This window comes from Poecilia mexicana, unplaced genomic scaffold (genome assembly GCF_051168715.1).
Source record: "Poecilia mexicana isolate PSO_F unplaced genomic scaffold, ASM5116871v1 scaffold_17, whole genome shotgun sequence".
NCBI lineage: Eukaryota > Metazoa > Chordata > Actinopteri > Cyprinodontiformes > Poeciliidae > Poecilia > Poecilia mexicana.
In genome coordinates this window covers 13402040-13417970 of record NW_028263386.1, presented here as the reverse complement: position 1 = coordinate 13417970, position 15931 = coordinate 13402040, and the positions used below count along the sequence as shown (strand labels likewise).

Here is a 15931-nt window from a genome sequence, read left to right as displayed (position 1 = left end):
GTTCTTCCAAATCGGACTTGTTTTTTCTCACCACATGTTTATAAGGGTGCCAACATAACAGCAAAGCACATAACACACTTGAGCACTTATTCAGCACTGTACCATTACAACCAACTGTTTACTTTGCATTATTCCCCTACGTCTCTGTGCTTAACCTTCTACATTTGCTGCCAGATCACCGCAGGAGAAAAGCATGTCGCTCTGGCAACACGTTAATACAGGACGCCATTACAGACGAGGCGGCTTTGAGAGCTACTTTTGTTTCCTGCCTTATCAAGGGCCGGCAAAAACGGTCCTTTGTCTGCACAAGAAGCGAAAGGTTAGAGCCTGAGACAGACTAACACACAAGACAGATAAGCTGCTTACCAAAGTCAAACACCGGGGTAGGATGTGTTGTGTGTCACATGTGAACACTCGCGCGCGCGCACGCACACACACACACGCACACACACGCACACACGCACACACACACACACGCGCTTATTCGTATGAGTGCTTGAACAAATACATAGTTAGCAATAGTTAATGCATATCCTGGTGTGGAGTCATGCTACAAAACTCCATTAGAGCAAAAAGGAAAAAAAAAAAAAAAAAAAAACGTATTTAGTTTGGTGTGTTTGCGATTCTCTATGCAGTAATAGTAGAGATGCACCGAGAAGTTGGGCAGTGAATCGAAACAGACACATTTTCTGCTTGATCGACCCCGGATCAGATGGAAACCTAAAAATCCTATCTGTTTCTAATTAGTGAATGCACCGTTTTGAACACCACACCACTGTGTGCTGAGAACACACTTTGGTGTGGACGTTGTAATTGAGTGACTGTGCTACCTGCTAATATTACTATTAAAGCCAGTTTAAACTTTTAAAATTTATTTATTTATTTATTTATTTTTTAATTCTTAAACCTTGCATTATAGTGTCACATTACCTCTGCTCCTAGCATAAAGCCACTCAAAGAAAGCTGAAAAAAAAAAAACAGAGACATTCTTATGTCTTTAAGAAAAGTTTGATTCATAATTTGAAATAAAGTTGGTTACAAACTCTAAATCATACATCCACCCAATCCCACACATAGGTCACTTGCTACTTGTCTTCATGTAGAAGAGAGTGAATGTTCCCTGTTGCTGAATGTTGCTCCCTCTGAGCCACCTTTCAACTGCCGTGATTATTTTATAATGAACCCAAAATATGAGCAGCAGAGCAGTCAGTGCTGATCACTCTCTGGGCCTCGCTAATACACCTAAGATATTTCTGGCAACATAAAAACCCCACGAAACATGGGAGAGCTTTCACATTAGCATACTCAGACATTATTCAAGCAAATATTGGGCATTTTAAATACGTGACCAGAACCCGGTAGGGGTGGAATAAAAGCTCGCTGGTTCTCCAAGCAGCCTGTCGAAGCTTGAAAATATTTATTTTTACTTGAGGTCACCCTGACCGAGCTATTGAGCTGCAAACTCTGAGCCAAGGAGACACGCATGCGGCCAACTTAAAATTTATCAGCCAATCTTAGGTGGGTTTATGGGAATTGTGCTTTTATTTTTCTTGCAGTTGTTTATCTGGCAGTGGCGCCGAAGCAGATCAGATAAGAACAAAGAGGAGCAGGCTCGCTCTCCCGTATGGGAAGTCTGAGTCCGTGTCTGCTGATGCAGCTCGCAGTCCTCAGTTTACCAACACAGCTTCTACAGGTTCAATACTGAAGAGAGCAACTACTCTCCAGAGACGAGCCGGACCTCTGCAGCCACTTAATAATCCTCCAAATATGAGGTTTTAGACTGTGGCATAACCACAATAGTCGCTGACAGGAGATGACTGGAGACTGTTAGGGACTGCTGGTCAAGGGGCGTGCCCCTGCCCTTCTGGTCTGCTGGACCTACTGAACCCCCTCCAAAGCCCCTCCAGACACCAGGGGATGAGATCCTGCCCAGTCTTGAAGATGAAGTCTTGCCCTCTTCACCCCAGGGTTCTTTCTCCTGATCAGCTGTCGCCCTGCTGAGTAACATTTCCCCTCTCTCCCTTAAGCTGGTGGAGGACACAGCCATGTTCATCTTTCCTAAAGAAAAAAAAAAAACTGTTTTGTTTGGAGGGATTTCTGCACTGAATCGGTCCAGACTTGAGATAAACGGATTAGGCGATTAACATGAAGATGCTTTACACGAGCGCTGACAGACGCATCATAATTTCACATCAGGGAACGGGGGGGGAGTTGACGTAATTTGGTGGATGAGGGCCTCAATGCTTCCGAGCAGAACATTATTTTAAAAGGTAAAAATGAGTCACAGTTAACCCTTTAAGATACAGAAAAATTGTCTGCACTGAGCCGCCCTACAGCCTCGAAACTGAGGTTGACAAAGGGCCAGCATTTCTGCATAATGATCATCTGTAGAGATGCACAATCTCTCTTCTTCTGGTTTCCTTTCAGGTCTGACCTGCCTCTTTCAATTATGACTAATTCAGCTTTTTTAAGAGAAAAAATGTTCTGCACTATGATTAAAGCAGTACTTTTGAAACCATCAGAAAGCATCTTGTTTATAACCGCTATCTGAACTCAAAGGCATAAATCACAGAAATTCAACTTAAGTCATCATTGAAATATTAGCATGTGCAAAATCATAATTGCACAGGACTGCATGGATGCAATATTTTCTTGAATAATGTATCAGAAATCTGATGCATTAATGCAATATGGGTTTTTACAATTTGAGATCCAGAGAGTACAATTTGAATGAGAAGAGCGAGTAAACATGTACAAAATTGCAATTAGTGCTCCCCACATAACATCCATCCATCCATCCATTTTCTGAACACCCTTGTCCCTCAGTGGGGTCGGGAGGGGTGCTGGTGCCTATCTCCAGCTAACGTTCCGGGCGAGAGGCGGGGTACACCCTGGACAGGTCGCCAGTCTGTCGCAGGGCAACACAGACACACAGCCATGCGCACACACACACACACCTAGGGGCAATTTTAGACAGACCAATTAACCTAACAGTCATGTTTTTGGGACTGTGGGAGGAAACCGGAGTACCCGGAGAAAACCCACGCATGCACAGGGAGAACATGCAAACTCCATGCAGAAAGACCGGGGCCGGGAATCGAACCCAGAACCTTCTTGCTGCACGGCAACAGCTCTACCAACTGTGCAGCCCCCCCACATAACAGTGTTCAATAAAAACTTCACGATTACAGGACTTCCTTCATGCAAATCAAATTTCAAATATTGTTGGCTGATGGGTAGCTGGTGGTAGGTTTTAATTATAGTCAGAGCTGTGCGATACATCTTTACTTAAGAAATCTCCTGTCAATCAGGATGACGTAATAATTTACAGGCCTACATCTAATCTTCCTCTATTATCTAAAATGTTTGAAGACACAGTAGCTAATCAAGTGTAGGTGCATCTAAACTGTAATTTCTCTCTGAGATTCACTCACACTCATTATGACGATGCTAAAACCGATGCTGAAACGTGACTGAAGCCTGTCAGGTTCATAACGATTTAAAGCTTAAAGACAGATGCAGATATTGCAGATTTATAAATATCACCCACTGTGACGTACAGCGTGACTATTTTTCATGAGTCCACACTTGCAATGCACACCAACAGACTACAGATAAGGGACATTCATTTTGAACTGTGCATTAAGATCCCCTTCCTTAAAAACACACACCATATTCCCCAAGGTTTCCCTTCCATTAGCAGTCTATCTGTCTGGAGAAAAAGACGAAAGCCCCAGCAATGAAATGAAAAATGATTCACAAACATTCCTGACATCTGTTTTCTTTTGTCTCTCATGCCGACACAGTTGAAACCCAAGGAGAGAGATCAATCATCAGTTAAGATAATGGAGAAAATCACAGTCCACAGCAAATTTTTCACATCAGCCTGATAGAAATAATAAACAAGCATTTAAAAATGGACAGCGAGCAATTAAAGGATAATTAAAACAAATGGACAAGAGGAGACGGCCCACATGTCTTAACATGAAATACAGGGCTGGCTGCAGCAGCCGCCTGAATGAATGCGAGGCTCCTTTGACAAAGCCTGCGTCTGCCTCACTCAAGCTGGAGAGGCGTCCGTTGAAAGAGAGATGGGGGAGAAAGAGGCGAGTGTGGGAGTTTCGAAGACGGAAGGGACTAAATAGCTGTGAGAGTTGAGGGGGGCGACTGGCAAAGGAGGCAAAGAATGGAAGGGGGAGAAAGAAACGGGGCGGTGGGGTCACTGAGGAGGATTGACAGGCTGTGAGTACGACCTGACCTTGTGGGTTTGCCTCCAAGTTTTCTCAACAGGCTTAGAGAAGACAAAAATAAAGCCCAGGAATGTTAATTTATTTTCAATTGTCAACGCCCAGAAGAGAGCGTCAAAGAGCGCATACATACATATCAAGTAAGACTGGAACAAAAAACTAATGTGCAAGTCCAAGTGTAGGCTGAAAATCTACAAGTGAAATAGAGCTGTGGTGCTGGATCTTACCAACACAATGATGCGTCTTCCACTCAGTGAATAAGTACTAATTTGGAGAACTTTCTGCCTCCAACCCCCATGCCCTACATTCAGAAGCAGAGAAGACACATTCAAGACGGGAGTTTCAAACGCCAGAATGCAGTTGATGGACTAGAAACGAGAGACAGGAACTACAGGAACTAAGAAAACACAGCCTCAGGGAAATTTTCTTCCTGTCCTCGGTGCGCCATGATGTTTCGGGGGAACTCTTTTGTCATGACAGTCCTGTCAGAGCTGCGCTTTAAACCCCTGCAGGGATATGATGTCATTTCCTTGGCTCCACCGGTGATGAAGACAAGTCCCCACCAACATCCAGAAACAGAGCTGCACCTTCACACAGCACAGTCTGCCAAGTGTGCTTTATCAACAGTTCGAAGATAAGATAAACTGCCATCAGGATTAACTGGCTGTAAACGGGTTCCCAGCTGCACATGGTGAAACAACAAAACATGCTGACGACTTCCTAATTGGAACTCAATCCTCTTAATTTTCTCAACTAATGAGCAGATTGATTGGAAATTAGGTCATTCTGAGAAATTAATGTCTGAAAACTGTAAAACAGAAAGAAATAGTTTTTCTATTCCACTTAAAACCTTCAAGCACACTTGTTATTACATATTGTGGGAAAAAAAAAAAAAAAAAAAAAAAAAACTTTATGGCCTTTATGAGTTCAACTCATAAAGGCCAGAGCCACCTTTATGAGCCATAACTTCAAAAACAGTCTTCCTCTTTGATGAATCTCTTAATTCCTTTGTTAATAAAGGAATTTTGTGCAGTTATTCTTTGCACGGTTTCTTCGGTTCATTATTGTGTGAGCACTCATTAACTTAAGGCTTCGGACCATTGCAATACTTTAATTGTTGTGGTTAACAGTGACGCTCTTCCCGACTTGCTGCTGTGCTTGGAATCATGGTCTTGTTCCAATGTTGGCTACACTTCAGCTGTCAAACAGATGGCCTCACATTTGTCTCTAAATTTCCTTTGTGTACTGAAAAATTCAACCCATCATCTCATTTAATGCAGTTCTGGAGCAGTCCAGTGAAACAAGTTCATCACTCCGCCACCACGCTTGACAGCTGGTGAAAGGTGTTTGCACTGATATGCTCGGTCTTGTGTTTGCAAGTCATCTTGCTGTGGATCATTATCAAGCATCTCCGTTTTGGTTAAGTCTTTCCGGGGGACATTGTTCCACATGTCTTTTTCACTTGTTCAGATGTAAATTAGTAAGCCTTCCTGTCACGTCTTTTTTTTAATAAAACGAGCTCGTTTTAACAACCTCTCCAAGACTACAAAGAATTTTAACATCTAACAAACTCAGAAACATTCTTTTTATAATTTCTTTGAACACTCCCATGTCTGACCTTGGAATGAACTTCCTGACATCCATTTCTAGGAAGACTGACAGGTGTCATAAATATTATCTACTTGTGAATAATCTTTCTTACTGTCAAGGATTGGCTACATATTGTTTGGTTAACGCACTTATGACCCCTTTCCAGAATGATGGGCAGCAAAAATTGCTTCACAGAGTGTATTACTGATGTATTTCCCCCTTGGAGTACCTGAATGTACTAGGCCAGAAAAGTACCAAATTGTTCCTTTTGATGCAGGCAGTCTATCTTGCAAACATACATCTACAGCTCCTTTAAAAGAAGTAAACTTGTGGTTTTCCCAACAGCCTCCTGACATGTTTCTATTACCTAAAATGTGAAGCTGAAGAATCAACAGAACACCTTCTTTTATTGCAATCTGTTTGACAGAAGCTCAACTTAGTTTCAATGCTGCATTTAAATAAAAGTTCTTTAAAATGACATTTTGAAAATACATTTTGATAAGTACTAAATAAACAAATTTTTGTTTAGAGTTTAACTAAACATGCTGGTTCAGTCAATGGCACTGGTAATGCCTGACATCCATCAGAAAACAATATAATTGTTACATAATTGAGGTGATTATATAAGAAATTAATATATCTACATAGTAAAAGACGTGTGCTGAGAAAGTTTCTGTTTTGAAGCAAGAAATTCAGCTTGTAGCTATCTGTAGCTAGATTAGCCACAGCGCTAACAGTAAGCTAAAACTTACAAGCGACCTGAACTTGTAAGCCTTTAGCCACATTTTGCTAATGACCATCACAACTACAGCTGTCATGGAAACTGTTTACATGGCACCTTACTAAAACAAACTGAAAAAGGTTGTGCCTACCTTTAACACTTTTGTGCTAAAGTCTTGCTTGATAGCAAGCTAAACTTGTTTACTCTGAGAAATCAATGCCTATTAACAGTAGAGTTTTATGGTTTAATAATAAGCCATATTTTTTTTTTACAAAATAGGACAAACCTATCAACTTATTTAGCTAGGTAGCTATATTTTAAATAGAATTTCACAATTTTATTTAAGATGTACTGAAGATACTTCCATACCTTTCACTGATACATTGATTAAAATCTACCAAAATGAAATGTTTTATTAGTGCATTAAGCCTGAAGCTTTTATTTATTGTCTTTTTTTCTTGGAATAAATGACTTCAGTTGAAAATGAGGTACTGCTAAGAAAAAATATTTAAAAAATAAATACGCTTTTAAGGTGAAACGTCCTTGATCACAGCGCACAAAGCCCACACAGAAGCTCTCTGTAAGGTGCAAGGCTTCTTTATTTTATTGAGAGAGCACAACGGTTGGTGTGTTCGGCGGCTCCTGGCCAAGTGATTGAGTCAGGAGATAAGATTGAGTGCCAACGGGCAAATGGACATAGTGAAAATAGAGCGGGTTGGGCAAAATATATTAAGTAAAGTAAAGAGAACAAAGAAGGCCCAGGAGTCACAACCAGGTGGTTAGTGTCAAGCAAAATAAAGAAAGAATTTGTGCCTGGGGTGACAACATTAAAAAAAAAAAAAACACCTGTCAACAAAATAATGAATCATGCCTAAAATAATTACAGTTATAACTGCTACATCTCTCAGCAACAGCAAATTTACCTCCTGACAATAATTATCACTGATTCATCAACTGTGTATGCAATGTATAAAAAAAACTGTTCACACTGTTTCATACCTGTTCTGATTTCGCCATCAACCCAAACCAAAATCTACCAAATTAACGGCGAGAGCCACCTATTCATTCTGAGCTGCACTCTGGGGAGAACGGGGATTTCTGAAAGTCCTAAATAGATGAAAGAGCAGTCCTGTTTTGTACAAGCAGAGCAATATCCTGAACAAACAAATTTTACTAGGTTACCGATATGTAATTTCCTAGCATCAAAAACAGAAACAGAACATTATGTTTCGCACCAGTGTGCATGCATATTGCACGGCTCATTGGGGTGTTTTGGGGATTGTGTGTTTTCAGAATGTGGTTCTCAGGAAAATGTAGCTTTGAAATGGTTCACAGGAGACAGCTTGTGCTTGTTACTCCATCATAATTAATACTCGCGACTGGGAAAACTGTAAACAGTGCATGTTTGGCACTTTGCTGTATAACTGATTTAAATAGTTCATGCATTATCATAATTGTTGGGTATTTTTCTGCCAATCAGCCCAATCTGACATTTTCACAAACCTGGAAATTTAATTATTCAAAATTAGACCTGCAGGTGCATTTCAATAAATTATATGGTCGTCAAAAAGGCAATTTATTTCAACTCATATTTTATTTAGAATCATTGCGCAGTTATATTTTTGAAGTGCTAATTTAACAGCTGCATAGCTTGATTAATTTTTGGTAGACTATAACATTTTGAGTCCCACGCATTCAAACTCTATTGACTATTAAATATCTGGCTATGTACACAAACTTTCGCAGTTTTTTTTTTTCTTTTTTTTCTTTGCTGACACCTGACACCTGATAAAGAAGTAGGAGGTTTGGGTCACTTTGCTTATGGAAACGGAAAAGAAGAGTGAGGAGAACTGGGAAGAATAAAAAATTATATAGACAAATAATGCATAAATATGCATTATTTTTTGAATGCATATTCAAAAAATAATAGTGGAATTTAAAGCTTTTTTGATAATATGCAGCCCTCAAAAATCAGAATACTTAAGATTTCTGACTTGCTATTCACACCCTCCATATATGAGTGGTAAGGTACAAATTGTTATTCCTTCAGAAGCTGACTGTGTACAAAGTGCTGCATGCCAAAAGGTTCAATAGAAAATTAAGTGGAATGAAAACGTCTTATGAAGTCAAAGCTCTTCTAAAACTATGGGAGTGTACTCACCAGATTTGGACTGAGACCAAATCCACTGCTTCAAGAGCTGAACACAGACTTAACCAGGACATCAGCTACAACTGTTGTATTGCTTGGTATGCCACTGCTTAACCAGATCCTAAGTAGGCTGCAAGGAGACAGGGAATAAACTGTAAGTCATTGGGCCAAATATTCCACTGAAATAAAATTGTGCATTTTATTCAGAAAATCTTCCTATACTGATGCAGTAATTCAAACAAAAAGAACCCCAACATGTATTGAATGCGTATTCATAGACAGTGTGTTTCACTAGAATGAAGTTTTATTGATATTAGAATACAATTTTCAGATAAACCCAACTTTAAGTGTTTGACCATTTAGATAACCATAATTATCAGAAATAAATGCAATGTGTGCAAAAGGTTCTATATAAGAAGTTTTTCTTTTTGAAATTAATTAATGAAAAATTAATTTCCAAAGGTATTCTAACGTCACTGAGCTTCGAAAAACCAAATCTCAGCATACTCAATTAAAGAAGCTAACCTTTTATTTACCATTTGACTGTAAGTGGATGTTTTCTGTTTGGCTCTGAAATTAATAGACTGACCTAAGAGCAGATGGTTAAGCAGGAAGGTCGTCAAAGAGGAACACAGAGCAGTCTGGTACTGACACAGTGAAGAAAAGTTACCTTTTTTTCAAATCAATCTCTTCATACATTTTTCTCAAAGCCTCACTTCTCACCTCCTCCATGCATCATTCTCACACTCCCCTGCATTTATCCACAAAAACGCCCACACGTGCGCACACACTCCTCTCACCTCCGGCTCCCTCCGATGTTAAACAGCATTTTCTTTTTTTTACAAGCGGCCATAACTGGCTTGGCAATGTCAGCTCAACCTGAACACACTAAACACGCCACACAACAGCTCCGTTCACTTTCAGCACATTTGCGGCGAGTGATATGTTGATGTTAACACCTCCTGGAGGTAAAGAAAAAAAAAAAAAAAGAAAAGAAACTAAGCACACCGATGTGATGTTAGATTTTTACACACTCTAAAGCCCCATTCAGACTAAATTAGTTTTATCAGGAGGGAGCATAAAGCTAATACATAACATCTGTGATGTTAATGAGCAACATGCAGGCAGGGGGAAATCTGTCTAATCAGTCTCCAACGTTACACAACTCCATTCATGTGCTTCCATTGTGCCAGAGATGGATCATAATAATCAGATACAATTTCCACAGTTGACAGCAACTTGTTCAAACAAAGACAAAAGAAACGCTGCATCTGGGCCGAAGTGATCTCAGCTCCGGGGTTAGAGCCAGAACAGTCCTTGGAGTCCCGCCTTCTTCCAAAAGGAAATGGCACATTATTTGCAAGCTATCACAGGGATGTCGCCACGGATGGGATAAACTCTGGTTTTATAGGTGTTATTTCTGCTGTAAGGGAGGGCAAGGGAGTAAGCTCCTGCTGCTAAAACAGATACAAGTTACTGACACGCAAGATCCAGGCACTGCTTTAATATTTCTGATTATTTCCCTTCTCACACTAATCCTGTAAAAATAGAAAATTGTCTCTCGATAGATAACTCAATAGCCTTTTCCCCCCCCCAAATACACAAATCATACTGCAGAACAGTAATAAAAAGTCATCATTAATACTAACAGGGGTAAAACCACAGAAGATTTTAAAATGAATTGTGTTAGTTTGAAAAGAGAGAAAAATGAAGTCAGAGGCGAAGTTCAGAATTATACTGAAGTTTTATGTTAACTAAAACATAAACAGGAACCAATCAAGCTTCTCATTCTGTAAAGGTTCACCCCCGTTATTAAGGTTTTTAAAGAACAACAATAAGGCGGAGGTAGCAGTTTTAAATGGGAGAGAAAATGAACGAAATACACAGTTGTATCTATTTAGACCCAGGCATTTCTCCGTAATTTGTGTCAGATTTTTATTAAGCTCAAATACACTACCTGATTGATGTGTTTCTCAACTGAAGATAGTCAAAGTTTCTAGTCTTGATGCCAATGGTTCAAGAATTCTGATTTTTTTCAGCAATTAATATGCAGATTGCCAAGTTTCAGTTTCTGGCTGATTGGCTGGTGCAGCTCTGCTAAAACATTTTAAATATTTGTCAGATTATTTTGTAAGCACATTTTCCAAGCAGTGAAAAGAGAGAGAGAAAAACAGACACTTAATTGACTGTTACCTGAAACTATATTTTCAACTTGACCAGATAACTTATTTTTGGTATTTGCATATTTATTGCCCAGTATTTTCTATCTGGTTCAAAACTGATATTTGATTCCCATAGCTCATGCAGTTCATGGGAACTGCAACCAGAAAGTAATTTGTGCATTCAAAATAGGCTTATGTCATCATTTAGCACTTTTTATTCCAGTTGTACAATTTCCTGCAGGTTAGATAACAATACATGGAACAAGTTGAGGCTGGCAACCAAGGAGCCCTTCAGGCAAAGCATTGAAACAGCTGAAACATCTTTCAACAGTTGATTAGGGGGAAAACACTAATTTATATGTTTTTTTGTTTGTTTGTTTTAAACAGTTTCAGAATACTGAGTTTGAACAAAATAATGGCTTCTCCTGACTCACCACCCAAAATGTAGAAAACCAAAATCAGACTTTGTTGTCATTCAAAACAATAGGACATGAACCAGATGTTGACCTTGTTGAACCTTTAAATGAGGCATTTGTATCAACCAGTGCTGGTTTATCCTAAAGTTGGTTGTGTTTTACTCCGAAAAAAGAGCACAATCCACACATTTTGTATCAGTCTGTTTTTATAAAGATGTGACAAAAAAATTCCAATGGAGATGTGCTGGAGAAGCATTTCAGTTAAAAGATGGACAAACTGCAAAAAACTTGTGATTCCTAAGTGAGAAATGTTACCTATGTGAAATAATGACTTTGAATAACTCCAATGGTAATTACGGCTACTTCACAGGAGATCCGCACATAAAAGCTTGTAATCAACTTTCCTAGAGACAACTGTGACATTAGAAAATCATCTAATCAAAGCCTCATAGACTTAATTGGAGTCATAAAGGGAAAAATGACATTGTTACACTTAAAGAATGGTCAGAATTGCAACAACATAGACAGCCTGTGCAAGTAAAACTGATGTTTTAGATCAATTGGAACTGATCCGAGTATTTCAAAAATACTGTGGAACCATTTTGTGTAAAAAAAAAAAATACATTAAAAACTATTGAAATTGCTTGACTAAAGCAAGACTTTACAACTGAAGACGACTTTAATAAATAGAATAATCAAATTTTGGTGGTAAAGGTTTTGCAACGTACAACATCAGCATGGAAAACAAAAATGCGCTAATTTTTAACATGATTGATGAGCTTAGTAGAACATTTTAAACCTACTCATATACCTAATTATACAAAATGTTTAGATTTTATCAGGAGTCATTCCGTAATTACACGAATAAACTAAACAGATGGAGAGAAATTAGACAAAACTGAGATGAACTTTGAGTAACACGGACAAATATCCACATTATTTGTGTAGCCCCTACATCACTTTATTATGAGACGTAGTGTAATGTTTATCTGAAAGTCAGACTTTTAAGGCTGTTTTATCTCAAAAACAAATCAGTTCTTCAGACCCAGTTTACATCACTCAGACAAGCTGTTAGGCCTCTCCCGACATTCCTGTCTGCAAACCGTGCTCACTACGCTTTCACACAGCTTCTAGGAGCTATTTAGAGTTAGATGAATTCTTTCAGCAGCATGAGAAACAATTTCATGCAGTGACTGTTTCGCCACAATGACAACTTTATGGCTCGCCTCACATGCACTGATATAGCCATCCTTCTTGTTTCCACACATTCCTGGAGCGGATTCACCGTAATGTTTGTCCGAACTCTAAACTCCGGTCTGCTTCGCATTACCCATGCGTGGTCGGCCCATGGGCTTCCTTCCCTGTGTGGTCTGTGTCAACGCAGTTTTGACACCTCGGTACCTGACATGCATCAAGCCGCTTTAGATCCTGACTATAGAGGCCCTGCAAATCTCCAAATAAGAACTAGAAGATTCATCAGATTTAAAAAGAATGACTTGAGTGTTGCATGTCGCCACAAGTTGCAGATAATCATATGTTGAACACAGCATCAAAGAACGAAAGTAACATAATTTAAGTGTAATTTATATGATTACTGTATGTAACTATCTATTTTAGCTTTAGATGCAAAAATTATTGAGCCTAAAAAAATTCATCAACATCAACTTTGTGTAATTCTGAAGTGTTAAATAAAACTTTGAATGGGTATTTTAAGCAAAATAAGTCAAAAAATCCCTGTCATTTATTTCTATTCAGCTCAAGTAATTCAATGTGAATTACTGAAAATAAACACTAGAAAGAGAAGTGACAGCCAGTCACAAGGCGTGTTCATTTCACCCTTTACTCATACAGCCCTGATTAACATGGAAGCTTCAAGCATGTCAGCACACCAACAAACACTTTTTAACATCACTAAAAATATTGACTGACATGAACCACAATGAAATTCAAAAGGAGAAAGAATTACAAAAAAAAAGAAAAAAAGAAGAATCTTCATCGTCACCTTGGAACCATTTTAGCTATTTAGTGCTGAACATCATCTATGTATGAACATGTTCCTGCTAAGGAATAAAAGGCACACAAATACACTGTGTGGCTAAAAATTATTCGGTCCCTGCGCAAATCTCATTGGCTTTCCAACTTGCACCTGGTACACTTTTAAGTTGGGTTTGATGTAATGTCAATATAAGCCTTCAGAGGTAAAAGGGATGCAGCAACGTGTTTAGAAGTGAAGTTTCTGCTTCCCCATTGCTGCATTTTGCTCCTGTCATTTTTTTCCAAATAAAACTGCGATGGCAAAAACAGATGGGGATTCCCCCTGCACTGTATCAATGGGGATAACCAGTATCTATTGATAGTGTCACCAGAACACGGGAAAAAAAGTCTACTGTTTCTGTTAATGATGCTCTTCTAATCTGTCTACTCTAGCAACTATTCAAAACCCCTTGTTTTGCTTCTTAAAAAGTAGTAAAGAGAAATGGTGATGCTGGACTGTTTTTTTTTTTTTTTTTACATAACATCACGTCTCACTGTTTACACATATCATGGGTAGAAATGCAAAAAGGACAATTCCCAACTTGATTTGCCATGACCAGTGCCAAGGATGACAGAAACTCAAAAATCATATCTTTTTCCGTTCAGTAAGCACATCATATATAAGCATTACCAGGTTGTAGCAACAACATTTCTCTTTGGATGAAATCAGAGTAAACACAGAACTGTAGGACAGCAATTGGAGAGGAAGGTGTTTTTTTTTTTTTAAACATTGCATTTCATTCAGGCTGCAAGAAAGCGAGAGAGCGTAAGTCTTTCAGGAGTTGAGAGGAAGGCTAAACAGAGTACAGCAAAATTGGTCTGTTTTATCCATTTTGTCATCTGTCTGTTATGGAACATGGTAGCTTTTGGAACGCTGGCTCAGGTTAAATTTAAGAGTATAAGCAACAATCCTCCTGGGAATACACACAAAGACCGTGGTTTTAATAATCCCAGCCACCCTAGTACCAACTACTTTAAAATCAAGTCTGTAATCGTTTAGGTTTGTTTTGAATTATCAAAATAATGTTTTACAGCACTTGCTCTCTCACATAAACTGTGACATCTCCTCTGGTCCTTATATAAATATTTAATGACCGCTTATGGACAGGAGGCAGGAAATCTATTCCAAACGCTGTTCTTATGTCTTTTACTGTTATAGTCCTGGGCACCCTAAACCTTAACAAAAACAAAGATAAGGAATCTGCAGCTAATTCAAATCACTGCATCCAAGATCAAGATCTAAGTAATGTTAAAATATATTGAAAAACATTGGTGCTGTATGCAATTTGTTTAGAATGATAATAATGCAATACTAGTTAAATTCACATACAAATAAAACTCAAACACCACAGAGACCTGCAAAGACATTGTCAATGTCTTTACATTGTAAAAACATAATATTATTTCTTTACCACGTCAAAACTGTAATATATGATAAATACCACCTTCTGTTAAAAACAAATCCAAAATTAGCGTGATAGCAATATTTAGACATCCTGAAAAGTCTGACGGAAGTGTAAATTACCTTTTCGGTATTTAACAAAAAGCACATTTCAGTCAGTTTACCTTGGGAAACCAGACAGTGAAATTGCTTTAAACACAAAAACTCCTGCAACATGAGGTCAAACTACTGTGGTCCTGCGAAACTGCCTCCCACACCTCGGCCATTACTGGACTGTGTGGAGTAATCGTCAGAAGTAATGACTCCCAAAGGAAGGCTGCCAATACTATTAAGGACCCACCACCATGTTTTACTGTTGATAGTACATATCTACTGGTTTTTCCCTGCAGGTAAAGCCATCAGGATGCAGAGAGGGGAGCATTTAACACTGCGTTAATTTTTCAGCGTCTCCATGCTGGGGAAGCCTTTTTATGACTGGGCCAGAGATGAAAGCGTATCCTGAAGGGCATCGTTAATACCTGCAATGATATTCAGCTCAGTGTGTTTACCGGGGTCTTGGTGAACATACGGGTTCATTTTGATTTTCAGAATGTAAAGATGTTTACCAGCTAGTAAATTACCGTGAATTTTTCCTCCTTTGATTCCATCCACCGTGTCTCTGCGTGATAACTTTGAGCTGATAATTGTGACTAAAGAAGCCTCGGCACTTTTTACTAAGGATGCAAGATATTTGGTAATTTCACCAACATTAATTTATGATCATATAATTTCCACCAAGGGGAAGAGAATATCAAGTCTATCCAGCAATAAAATTAACATAATATTATGTCTAGTCTTATTATGATAGCCCAGTAGGTGATGCAGACAGAAAATGCAAATTCACTTGGTAAAATTAGACACCGTCCCTCACCCCCACTTTTCACACCATTTTCTTTTTTTTTTGTTTGCTTGCATCAGAAAAGCTTTGGTCAAGCTACTTTTATCAGTTCAATTTGACAAGCAGGGCCAGCAGAGGAAATTGTAAACACAATAATGACATATTATTAGCAAGTCTGTTTAGACAGTCCTTGCAAACAACTGCCTAATTACACATCCAACAGTTCCAAACCAGAATTATCACTTATTTGGAGATGCTTTTCAGGCCAGCATACACGCACTTTTAGCTCTGCTGCAGACTGCAAAACTCCTGAGGGAAATATCTGGTTCTTAA

At 38.8% G+C, this 15931-nt stretch overlaps 1 protein-coding gene across 4 annotated transcripts in view; it reads right to left on the bottom strand.

Annotated features, from left to right (window-relative positions):
* Positions 1-15931, bottom strand: part of adgrl2b.1 (adhesion G protein-coupled receptor L2b, tandem duplicate 1) — a 127794-nt gene that overhangs the window by 96931 nt on the left and 14932 nt on the right. For 3 of the 4 annotated variants that reach the window (XM_088014792.1, XM_088014791.1, XM_088014789.1), the window contains exon 2: positions 8720-8837. The exons of the other annotated variant lie outside the window; for it this stretch is intronic. The gene's annotated coding sequence lies outside the window, so the exon portion shown is untranslated. The remainder of the gene's footprint in view (positions 1-8719; positions 8838-15931) is intronic. 4 annotated transcript variants of the gene reach the window in all.